At 45.0% G+C, this 12,046-nt stretch overlaps 1 protein-coding gene across 5 annotated transcripts in view; it reads right to left on the bottom strand.

Moving 5' to 3' along the window:
• PTK2B (protein tyrosine kinase 2 beta) overlaps positions 1-12,046 on the bottom strand; it is a 509,984-nt gene that overhangs the window by 392,359 nt on the left and 105,579 nt on the right. The gene's annotated exons all lie outside the window — the stretch shown is intronic.

Below are 12,046 nucleotides of genomic sequence, written 5' to 3'. Positions count from 1 at the left end.
TAGCACATCATGTCAAGGTCAGGAGGAGGTGAGCAGGTGATCGATAACACCGGCTTCCTCCTTTAACTCCATACAGCAGGGGATTTCCTGGGTGCCCTGGGGCCCCTCTGGCAGGCAGGATATGCAACATCCTGCCACAGCATGGGCGCCGACCAGACATGGCTCCTCCGCAACGGTGTGTGTGGTACCTGACGTGACCCGGGGAGCAGTCACAGCAAGCAGGGTTGGCGGCGCTAGTTTTGAGCTTCTTTGGCTTATAAGGAAGCCGTCTATGCACAGACCGGGTATTTAAGGCATTTGGCATTAGGCAGGTAGGTGCCTCAGTGCAGAAAGCAGTTAGATTAGCGCTCCAGGGGCCTCTTCGATCGCATTGTCTGGGCATTAACCCTCCGATCGAGAGAAGGTACAGGAAGTGTGAGAATCCGCCGCCCTTGACTCTGTTTAAAGTATTACCCTGCACTGACTTTTCACCACCTGAAGTGCTGCGCTTTGAAAATCACACGTGTACACTAGCAGGTAAAATGAATCTTACGTCCCTGCTCAGTCAAGCACAGCGTGATGGTGAGCACCGGACATTATTCAGATGAGCCCTGCTGAACAGCTCAGCTGGGGCTCAGGTCGGGGCTGCAGAAGCGGCACCTTGGCTACCAGACACGTTCTACTCCTGCTCATTAGCACTCTCAGCCAATGAGCCTACCTTTTATTGAGTACCGGTACTCTCCTCGGCAGTAGAGAAGTGCCGGTACTCAGAGTGATACATTTTAGAAGTGCCGATACTCAGTACCGGTGAGTACCAGCCCATTTAAAGCACTGAGAAAGGGTTAATTTGGGTAGAAATCGATTCTTATTATTAAAGCGAACCCCCAACTATGTTGTTCTGTTTTCAATTCTGAGTTTGGGCTTCGCCAGACCAAGCACTCTTAAACTATACTTCCTACCAGTATGGATGAAATGTCACTCCTATACCTTGTAGTCTTCGGGCTTATGTAACATTTCCTATACACTAATTTACACATGTACGATTGATTGAAGATTTGTCAAGCTGCCGCAGACTTGAAGCAGTTCTGTCTTCAGAATGCCCCTCATGATCCCATTCTGACTCGAGTGCCGGCTAGTACAGATCCTTTCAGACTTCCAAAGGTTTGTTCATTTTTATAACTCGGAGAAATTCTTTCTACTTTTCATCAGTGGTAAGTTACTGCTGTCACTGTGGCATTTCGTGCAGGTATTTCTTTAGCATTGCAGGAAAGTTTATTTATTTCAATCCTTTGTTCTTTGGCACTTGTAGCCACATGATTATTTAGAAGTGAAAGTGATGTCACATACTCTATGCCCCTGATAAAGTCTCAAGTTGACCCAGTGTCCCAAAATTGGCCCCTGGGTAACCTTTGACTTTCTACTGAGGGGCTGCAGGCAAGGTATGGAGTGTACACTGAACCCCCAATATCCCTGCTTGCTTTTTGTTCCTTCTGTTCCCTTCATGGGACTTGAGACCAAGAATAAAAAGAAAGGCATTTATGGGGGGGCGGAGGGGTGGGGTGGTATGAGTTAATCAAAGGGTAGTTCCTACTGCCTCTTATTGTATCTATACAGCAGCAGGTGACGGATATATCATTACATTTAGTGAGCATCGTAGCCTGATAAATTGGTGAGGGAGGAGTGACTTTTCAGGAGGGCATGAATTGAGGTCCATATGAACTGCATCACATGAAGTAAGTTCCATTGCCTAGCTTTATTTAAGGTCAAGAAAGGGCAGCTAGATGGGCACTTCAACACCCCATCAGAGTAGCAAGCGCTATGTAAATGCAAACCTTTCTCCCTCTTCTATCCCTCCACTATCTTTCTCAATCCAAATAACTAACATACCCACCACTCAAATTACGTTCATATTTCACTATACTAATTCACCACTAATCCTTTAGTGGCTCCGGAATAGCGTGCTACTCGCCGAAAAAGCGCTTCAACGCCTCGTCAGGGCTAGTAAGTCCTATATAAATGTAATTACAATACAATACAATTGTCTCTGTGTAATGTGTGTGTGATGCAAAGTGCTCTGACACCCTACGCTGGTATGGGTGGCGCTATATAACAAATTAAATGCATCTGAAAAAGAGTGGTTATGGAGACTTGAGGGGCACTGTTAAAAGGTGGTGGTGAGGGGATCCGTGGTGGAGGTTGTCAGCACCTCCACCATGGTTAGGGGGGCACCAACAAACATTGTAGCACCGGGCATCACGAGCGATAAAGCTGGCCCTATCGGGTGGCACACTTTGGGAATAACAGAACTTTAGTTCATGTGTGTAAGCCACATCCTTAATTACATAGTCCACTTCCCCTTTAGAGACCCCACACATTTTGTGTCCCAGTTAAACGCCCTGCTTGGCCTTACATGTCTTGAGCCACTCCACAGCACACCCCCTTATAAAGATCAAAGCCACACACCACATAAATCATATTTTTGGTGTATTTGGTCAAAACACTGCCTACCCTCCAAAACTGCTCTCCCTTATGGGGGACACCCTGAAGGGAAAGTGTAGAGCACCTTTTAACGAGCCGGGAACATGTACAGGCCTGATATGTGCAGGGAAGCATGGGGAATCAGTGGACAGCCCTCCCACCGCACTGCCAACAAAATGGCTGCACGGTCACACTGCCGAAATACGAGGTCCCTGAGTCTCAGGCTAGAGTCCTGCAACAAGACATACCCGCAGAGGCAAGGGAACCAGAAAAATGAAACACTAGCACGCCTTCAACTCTACAGATCCCAAAGCAGAAACACAACACCAAGACCTAAGCAGTTCAGGCTGTTATCACTCTAGGACTTCATAAAACCCACAGCATCTAGTCTGCTGGTAGTGCATCTCGCTGCTGCTTGTAGACGTCCATCAGGACCACAATATGCACCAAGAATCACACCACAGCTGTGCCAACTAATGCAAACGGTGCAAAACCCGAACTCCCAATGCAAATCACCCTCGAAGAGACGACTACCAACACATGCCACGCTCACAGGGGCTAGGTACAACTGCAACCATGTCATGCACTTGGAACCCCTCAGCCACGGGCAGAACTCTGCCTGTTCAAGCACCAAGAGGATACGGAACTGGCAAACACCCTGATAAACAAACACTAGGCACCATCATGGATCAAGTTAATGCAAAAACAGTGCATTGCATGGAAAATGGATGTATGTGGCCACGCCGCTTTATGTACACTGAGCATGGTTTGTGAGACACACACATGCTAATTATCATTTATCTCATACAGATCACACAGCTGTTAAAAAATAAGAAAGAAGTGCATGAAACCGGGTGATCCGCACCACACAGGTTTCTGATGCACGACCTTCGCAGGCCTGATTAGGACACACGTCAGCAGCACTGCAGGAGTCACAGACCGCACGTGACATAAACTTGAAAACACGCTAGGAATGTTTGCTCTAAAAGGTCAAGCAGATAAGACGTCGGGCAGACCCACAAAGCACTGTACCTGTGGGATCTTATCTGCAACTAGCACCAGCTCTAGCAGTACATATAGAGGGGCCTTTGCCTGGTACTAAAACTTTACTAAGCTTTATGTGTAAGGGAGTAGTCAGAACATTAAAATTGACCCCACTTTGAGCTAAAGAGCTAAAGAGCTAAAGAGCTGATGCCACGAAGCAAGGGAAGCAAGTGAGCCAAGCCCTCCGTAAAAGGAGCTCCCTTATCTCATCCATGCATCTATCCATTCATCCTTTCACCCTTCCATCCACCTGATGATATCCACTATTTCACCTTTACATTCTGTGATCCAGTCATTATGTCCATCCACTTACCCATTCATTCATCCATCCATCCCTTTACTCTGCCATATTTTCACATCTCCATCCACTAACCCATTCACTCATCCACACATCCCTTTACTATGCCATCTTTTCACATGTTCATTCACTTACCCATTCACTCATCCATCCATCCCTTTCCTATGCCATCTTTTCACATGTCCATATACTTACCCATTCACTCATCCATCCATCCATCCATCCCTTTTACACTGCCACCCTTTCACCTGTCCATCCACCTATCCATTCACTCACTCATCCGCCCACCCATCCCTTTACTTTGCCATCCTTTCACCTTTCCATCCACCTATCATTCACTCATTCATCCAACCACTAATTCATCCATACTTGCTTCTACTCACCCTTCCTTCCAGTATTTCTTCTTTCTTTCCCTATATTATTTACTCAATGCTGTTTTCCCTTGCTTCTGTTTGCTCTTCTATCGACGCTGTATTGTTTGCCAAGTTCCAGACAGAAGAGGCCCATAAAGAACTCCACTCCTGCCCGAGCTACTAAAGCAGGGGTTTCATGACGCCCCTAATCATGTGTAAATGTGTGCATGCATACATGTACCTATTTCGATGTGTCGGTATGTCTCTATACATGTATGTGTTTACAAAAAAAATAAAATGGACTAATATAATGTAATTTCCTTCTATCTTTTTCCTCCATCCCTCTTCTTTCGGACTCATCCCAAACCGCACGTCCAGTACTCCCAATAACAACTTTCCCTTACTAATCCACGTCCATTATTCTATGCCTACTCAACTCACTCCTAACCAAATGAGAACTCGAGAGAACAAACAACACATTTACCACAACTAATCTACAAGTAAAAGAAAAGGAAGAACATATTACTAATCTATATACTATTTACCACCAATCTTAGGATACAGTGGCATGCTAATGTGGTGTGTAGATTTATATTCCGTTTATAGGTATCCCGATTTATGCCCTTATATAGGTACAATTCACATTGCCTTTATTTGGACATAGAAATACGGCCCTTATTTAGACATTGTCCGTACAAACCAAACACAGGTATGGCCACCTACATCCGTCCATCCACGTCACAACGATTTCTTGGAAAACCAGATCCTTAAGCCTTAAGGAATTTCCCCCAGCTTGAATATTGATTTCTCCAAGAACTCATTAAGTATGCATGAACATCTATTCCTTAGGGGTTCATTCATGACGTTCCTCTGCCCGACTTTTACGTCAATACTGGCATTCCTAGACACCTTCAAGGTATAAATATACCAGCACTTGCCTTGGCAAATTGCGGCTCCCGGAGGATTCGATCCAACCCAGACTATGCGGTTTGCCGCGGCAAGTTCGGAAGGAGATCTAGTTCCAGCCTGATGCACTGACCTGACGCTGTCATCCTCCTCGCAGAGAATCCAGCTCCAGTGCTCTCTGACTTCCCTTGCGGGGTTAGACTATCGAGTCCAGAAAAGAGATTTCAACCTCTCTAATTCTCAGGTATGAAGCTGACTAGAACTTAGAGAAACTTTTGGCAACTCTTGGCTAAACTAAAATATAGCTAGCTATACTTTAGAAATAGCACCTACTTCAAACCTCGTACTAAACTTAGGTTAGGTACACTGGGGTAGAACAATTTAGAAGCACCAGATGAGTATCACATTTTAGCATATGTTATTTATGTATGTATTTTGATTAATATAAGTCATAGCTACAAACCATGCTATTGCAGTATTATTTTATCTTACTGCTAACCTCGTACATATTGTACTTCGCAGTCTGTCTTACGATTGTAGCAATTCATATCTCTTGCACGAGAAATAAGACTGGTCAATAAACCCTTTTATTGAAAACGCCCGTCTCTCTATTTCTGTGCAACTCTGTAGGAACGAAGCATGCACGATTGACTGAGTGAAACTGTTATCAATTGTTTCCACGATTCTGAGACTGTTCCGATTCTAAAGGGAAACAAAGTTGTCATGTTTATGCGGTTGTCAGAGACTAATCCCTTCTTGTATATTCGAAAAGTTTCTAGTGACCTCTGAGTTAGCTGGCACACACAAGTAATTAAGTTTAATATACTCGATAGAGACATACTGACCTCAGTCCTATGTCAAATCTATAGTGTATGTTATTCCAATTCGATGAGCCTATCAGGGATATAGGAACTAGACTACACTACTTGCCGTAGAGAGCTTCAAGGCCTCGTCAGGGGTTGTAAGTGCTATATAATTACAATATACAATTATAAATAAAACTACAATTAGCCGTGGACATGTGAATAAATACAATAATCTGGCACACTTCTGAAGGATTATGTCCTCTAACCCATCACTTCATGGGACACAGGGGCTCAAAGGCACTTTTTGTAGGATTTGTTACATGCTACTGTACTTGGTGCACACATTCAAATAGCGCTGCCTCAAGCAGCAAGAGGGAGCAGGGGGCACAGAAAGCCCCGGACTTTACTTTCTGCTTTGAGGATGGACAATAATCCCTAGACACTATGTGTTGACTGGGCGAGGAGCTGGAAGCCCTGCACAACACTTGTTTCATGGAGGAGTAACAATAAGCTTTTAACCTCACTTTCTGCCTGGAGGAGGAACAGGAAGGCTTGGCGGATGGGCAAGAAGACTTGCACACCACTTGCTGCCTGGAGGAGAGGCAGGAAGCTCTGGACACAGCTTCCTGATTGGACTATGAGCAGGAAGGCAATAGGGATGGGAAGCCCAGGACATAAGTCCTATCTGGAGGATGGACAGGAAGCCCTGGATACCACTTCTTGCCTGGAGACGGACAAGAACGTCCTCACTAGATGAGGGACGGAAGCTCTGGACACCACGTGTGCCTGGAGAAGGTATATGAAGGCCGGGACTTAACTTTCTGCATGATGAAGGGACCGGAAGTCTGGACATCTCTTTCAACTTGGAGGGGGGGAGAAAGGCCTAGGTACCATTTTCTGGCGAGGGACAGGCAGCCAGACATCACTTCCTGCTAGGAGGAGGGACAGGAAACTCTTTATTCCACTACTTGTCCAGAGGAGGGCAGCACGCTCCAGATACTAATGTCCATCCTGGCACCGGGCGGGAAGCACTGGAAGTCACTTTCTACCTGAAGAAAGGAGAAGAAGCCATAACACTCACTTCCTGCCTGGAGGAGAGATAGGACGTTGACACTAGGGTTCAATACAGGGAAAGCAAATGTTCAGTATGGAGGTGGCAAAGCACGGTTGGACGGGGAAAGAAAATAGATTCGGCACCAAAATAAAAGAGGCACACATTAGTGAATCAGATAACTAAAAAAGTGGGCCACATTTGCTAATTGGAGCAGTTTTGAACATGTAAATACGAGCTGCATAAGTGTTTTGCAAAGCATGGGAGACTGCATGCATTTGTGCTTGCTGCAGGCAACGTTTGTGGTAATATCAGAGAAATTAACAATAAAAACTGGCCCACTAGACCATAAAACTGGTCCACAATCAGACAAAAAACTGACCCACACATTGATCTCTCACAGGCCAGCCTTTCGGGCACTGCCTGATTACTATATAGGCTAGTTCGAAACTGATGGCAAGCTCCCTCAGAAGCAGCTAAAAGTAGTATCAGATGAGGTTTTCCAAATACAAGATGAGGTAGGCAAATGTAAATTGCAAGCTTTCATGTCTCCTACAGTTCCTGAGTAGAGGGACATTACAGTAACTGCGCTTATCGTTTTGAATCTAGGGAAATATGTTTGAGCAGCCACAGTCCCTGCATGCCACTGAGCAAATTATTCTCCTACTTTATGTTATGTCCTTGACTCTCAGGGCTGGCACTGTGTCACACAGGTACTATGAAACCCACCCTGATTTAACAGCGGACCTCCTGCAATCTTTGTGGGATTCTAAAAAACATATTTCATAGATTTCCTTGTCCCCAAACAGGAAACAAACTGTATACTAAAGTGGCGGACAATGCACAAGCCAACTGCGAAATACACAAAGCGAGCATGATGAAGGGACACCGGGCCACATGTACGTAGGAAAGTGTTTGCGATCACCAAAGAGCGAATTTTTGCATTTCGCTATTTGGGAATCGCTAACACCCATGTGCAAATGTGTGTTTAACACAGTATTAGATTCTCAGGAGGTCGCAAATAGACCTAGCTCGTTAATATTCATGAGGTAGCTCACCGTTTGCGACCCATTGGGAATCGCAAAAATCACCGGGATGGTGCTTTGCTGGGGTCAGCAGACCACCATGTCTGTGATTGCTTTTCAATATAGAACTTTTTTATTTTAATGGAGTCATGTGTTTTAAAAAGAAAAATGAAAAGTTTTCTTTCCATTTTTTAAGAATAGGCAGTGGTCTGGTAAGACCACTGCATGCTCTTAAAAATGTTTTTACAAACATTCACAAAGGGGATGGGGTCCCTTTGGGACCCCTTCCGATTTGCGAATGGGTTCCCACCTAGTTGAAGTAGGTGATAAAATGTGAACGCTTTGTGACCGCATTTAGGTCTTAAAACATTCACACATACCACTGCAATCTAGTTTTAGGAAGGGACCCTCTAAACACGCCCCTTCCTAATACCGAATCGCAAACCCAATTTGCGATTCGGTAATAGGTTACTGAATCGCAAATTGGGCCTTTCTAAATTAAAAATAAAAAAATGTGGTCGCCAATGGCCCGAATTTGCAAAAAGCTTGGTTCATCTGGCCCATAATCTGGAGATCATTAATGCTTTCTGGACAGATGGGAAAACATTACTCGGGTAAAGGGGTTCTGTCCACTGAGCTCATCCCATACGCACATCTAGATGGTGCCTCTGGTGAAGCTCTCCAAGTTGGCATCAAAGTTCAGTTCTGGGTTCACTCCAACACAAGTGGTGGGCATTATTTGAAAGCCAGAGGGTTCAGGGTCATCCCTTGGTGAGTTCTTGCTGTTACCAGTGGTGCCTTCTCTCGATTGCTTCCACAGGTGAAGTTTCACTCTGGCAGACTGGCTTTCCTTTAGCAGGCAGGCCAGTTTTAGGATTGCATCGCCCTCCTTCATCCTCGCTCAGACAGTTATTTCACTTTTCCTATTTGTAAGGAAATAATGTCGTATGCTGTGTTCCCTTCTTTTTAATTTTTCTCTGGACGTCTGGTATTTTAACATCTGTAGTGGGAGAAGCCTGCTGTCAGGTCCAGCCAGATGTGCTCTTTTTCAAACCAAAGGCTTATTTATTTCCAAATGGTATAACCATCGCTCTGATAAAGCAGATACCTCAAAAACACAACACAACATTTTAGAGTGTACATTTCTTTACAGCCTCTGCTGCATGACACATCGTCAGGTATACAAGATGTAGTGTGGCATTAAACTGGCTATTTTTTCATAGCAAAACCATATTTGCTGCATGTAGGTAGTTTAGGTTGAAAAGACACTCAGAGAAGTTATTTCCTCGTATGTTATATCTTTATAGCAGATATGAGATATGAAATATATTCTGCCTGATTTCAGATTTAGTGTATTATAAAACACATACACAGTCTAGTCTGGGGATGTGTCCCATTCAGAGCTGTTATTTCAAATGACTGACTGTCTAGGATGGCAGTGAGGACCCACCTTGCCCTGTCAAGAGGAGACATTTGAGATTAAACTAATTGTGTAGTACCTTTTCCTATTTAGGAGCTGAATCTAGTCTGAAGACATATGCCCAGGAAAGGAACTTCATAAGTTGTCTGCAAAACATGGCGTATGATTGGCCAGATCTCGCCACAAATGATTGGCTGGTTTACCTTTAAAAATGTCCTGCTTGACCCTCTCCAAAAAGACAATCTGCCTGCATCTAAAAATGAGAGACAACTTCCTTGCCTGCTGATTTCCGGAATCCCTGCCCGCATACCGGAGACCTTTGGAGAGAGGGATTCTTGGTCTACTTGAATCTCTGCTTCTGGTATTTTGGATCAGGACAGGTGGCACCTATAATCCACATTTGTAAAGCGCAAACAATCACCCGTAAGGGTTTCTAGGTGCTGGGGGCCGTCGGGAAGATTAAGCAAGCTATTGCCCCGAGTCACATGGTGCTGGGCTAATTTGCCGCCGGCGATCGATCCGTGATCCCCAGATTCCAGAGGCAGTCGCCCTGGCCGCGTCGGCACACCTACAGAATTTAATGTGTCAAAGTCCCACCAGTGAAGCCTGCATACTCCTGTACAAATTCCATGTTGGCGCTGGAGAGTGCAGAAGGTCTTGAGACACATAATGCCGTTGACTCTAAAGGAGAAATTGAACCAGGAGTATTATTTTGGACCAAAAGGCTGAGTGGTAGAGACCCCAGTTAAAGTGGAAGGCCTGGGCAGGAGTTTGAAAAGCTCATCCTAAAAGATTTGAGGATTTTTCCATAAGGCAGCACTAGACCATGTGCAATTAACTTTGGAGTTCAAGAAACATATACGCAAGGACCTAGGGCAACTTGCCAAGCTTTCCAAAAAAGATGCAACCTCAGTGGATCCAACTTTGTAGTTTTCCACTTCAGAGCATTTAGATAGGTTCTCTGAGGTGACAAGGGTTCACTTTCTCACCCATCCAACTTTGCGATGCCCAACCAGCTTTAAATTGTTCACACTCCAGGAATGTTTCCAAGTCTAAAGGTAAAAAACCTTCACCCTGATGAAGCACCAACAGACTCAAAGCGTCCACAGGACTCAGTCGACTGTAGCGAGAACTGCAGAGAGAACACTCACGTTTTCACATTTGCATTTCTCATAGGGTAACATTTCAAACTTTTTCTAATGCTTCCTAAGTGGCTTTTTGCTTTATTTGTAACTATTAATCCCTAGCTACACCTTTGTTCATTTTTATCACATTGTTAAAAAAAATAGTTTATTCAACTTCCCTTGAAGTTCTTTTTTGCTTACCTGTGCTGTTGTTTAGCTAGTTGCTACGCCTGAATGACAAACATTTTTTCTGAGGCAGGCTTCCCTACTTGAGACAAGCCATGGACAGTGAGTGAGGGATTACTTCACAGTTATCTCTGTATGTCAGTTGGAGTGGGCCTTCTGGGAGCTCAGTCACAGCTCATATGTAGACCGTAGTTACTCCTGTCCTTCTGCACCACTGGTTGAGCTAATCGGTGGGCTTCTAGAAAGCATGTGTTGAAATGTCAGCGTTTACCACCAGGGGCGGCTGGTGACATTTGAAAATGGCGGGGCGTAAAAGTGCTGGAGGAGTGCCCCGTAACATAACCTGGACGCTAGCTTACCACTTCAGCGCAAAGGTGGGAGATAAAGCTGCCAACCCTGGTGTGGTCACACGCTTCCGTTTATCCTCGCCTCTACCTCTCCTCACCTCTCTCTCTCCAACCGCTATCTGTTTATTTCTATCGCTCTAGCTTATTCGTATCAAGCACACCTGCAATTACCCAGTACAGGCAATCTTCGCCAATGGCACAAAATACACCTAGAAAACAGGGCCAAATTACCCTTTCCCCTTCAACTACAACCAAACTGCTCTTTTTCACACAAACTAGACCTTCCCACCATTGCTCCCACACCCCTAAACCCATTCCCAAAAAACTAGAACACCCTAAATTAACATCCCAAACATGTGCATTACCGCCAGCTCCCAAGGGCCTAAAGTCGCGTCAAAAGGCACTCTGAAACTAGGCCCAAAACACACCTTCCCCTCCATGGATTTTCTTCAAAACACTTGCAATCAAAATTAGACCTTCCCAACTCTGAGCCAAGCTAAGCAAATCCACTCTGAACCACCTGCCACACTCTACAATCGAACCCCAAAAACATGCAAAACTCACGTTTAACATGGGCTCCTATGGCAGCTCTTTCCCTTCCTCGACTTTGCCAAAAAACACCCTTCCCATCGATCAATTCCTCCCAAACTTCCTGCACACCCATCAATTCCACCTCCCTGCCACTCACAGCAGCCCCGTTCCTGTCGATCCACTGGAACCCCCTAAAAACACTTCTCCACGCACCCCAACACCGCCCATTGGATAACATTGCAAACAGGGCCTTCACAAAAAATGCTCTTTTTTCACACTTCCACTACTTAGATCATCTTCAAACTCACTGGGACACTAGTTCCAGCCATTCCCAAGAATCACATCAAGAATTACACAAATCCATCCACTGGAAGGGGTAAGACTTTTCACCCAAACACAAGCCCCTTCGCAAACCCACAAAAACACCCCAAAATCAGCCAAATCTGGATGGAATTTTGCAAAACCACCCTAAAACCTTCCCAACACCATTATGCACGA

This window comes from Triturus cristatus, chromosome 6 (genome assembly GCF_964204655.1).
Source record: "Triturus cristatus chromosome 6, aTriCri1.1, whole genome shotgun sequence".
NCBI classification, from domain to species: Eukaryota; Metazoa; Chordata; class Amphibia; order Caudata; family Salamandridae; genus Triturus; species Triturus cristatus.
Note: the sequence above shows the minus strand (reverse complement) of the source record. Positions and strands in the feature narration are given on the sequence as shown.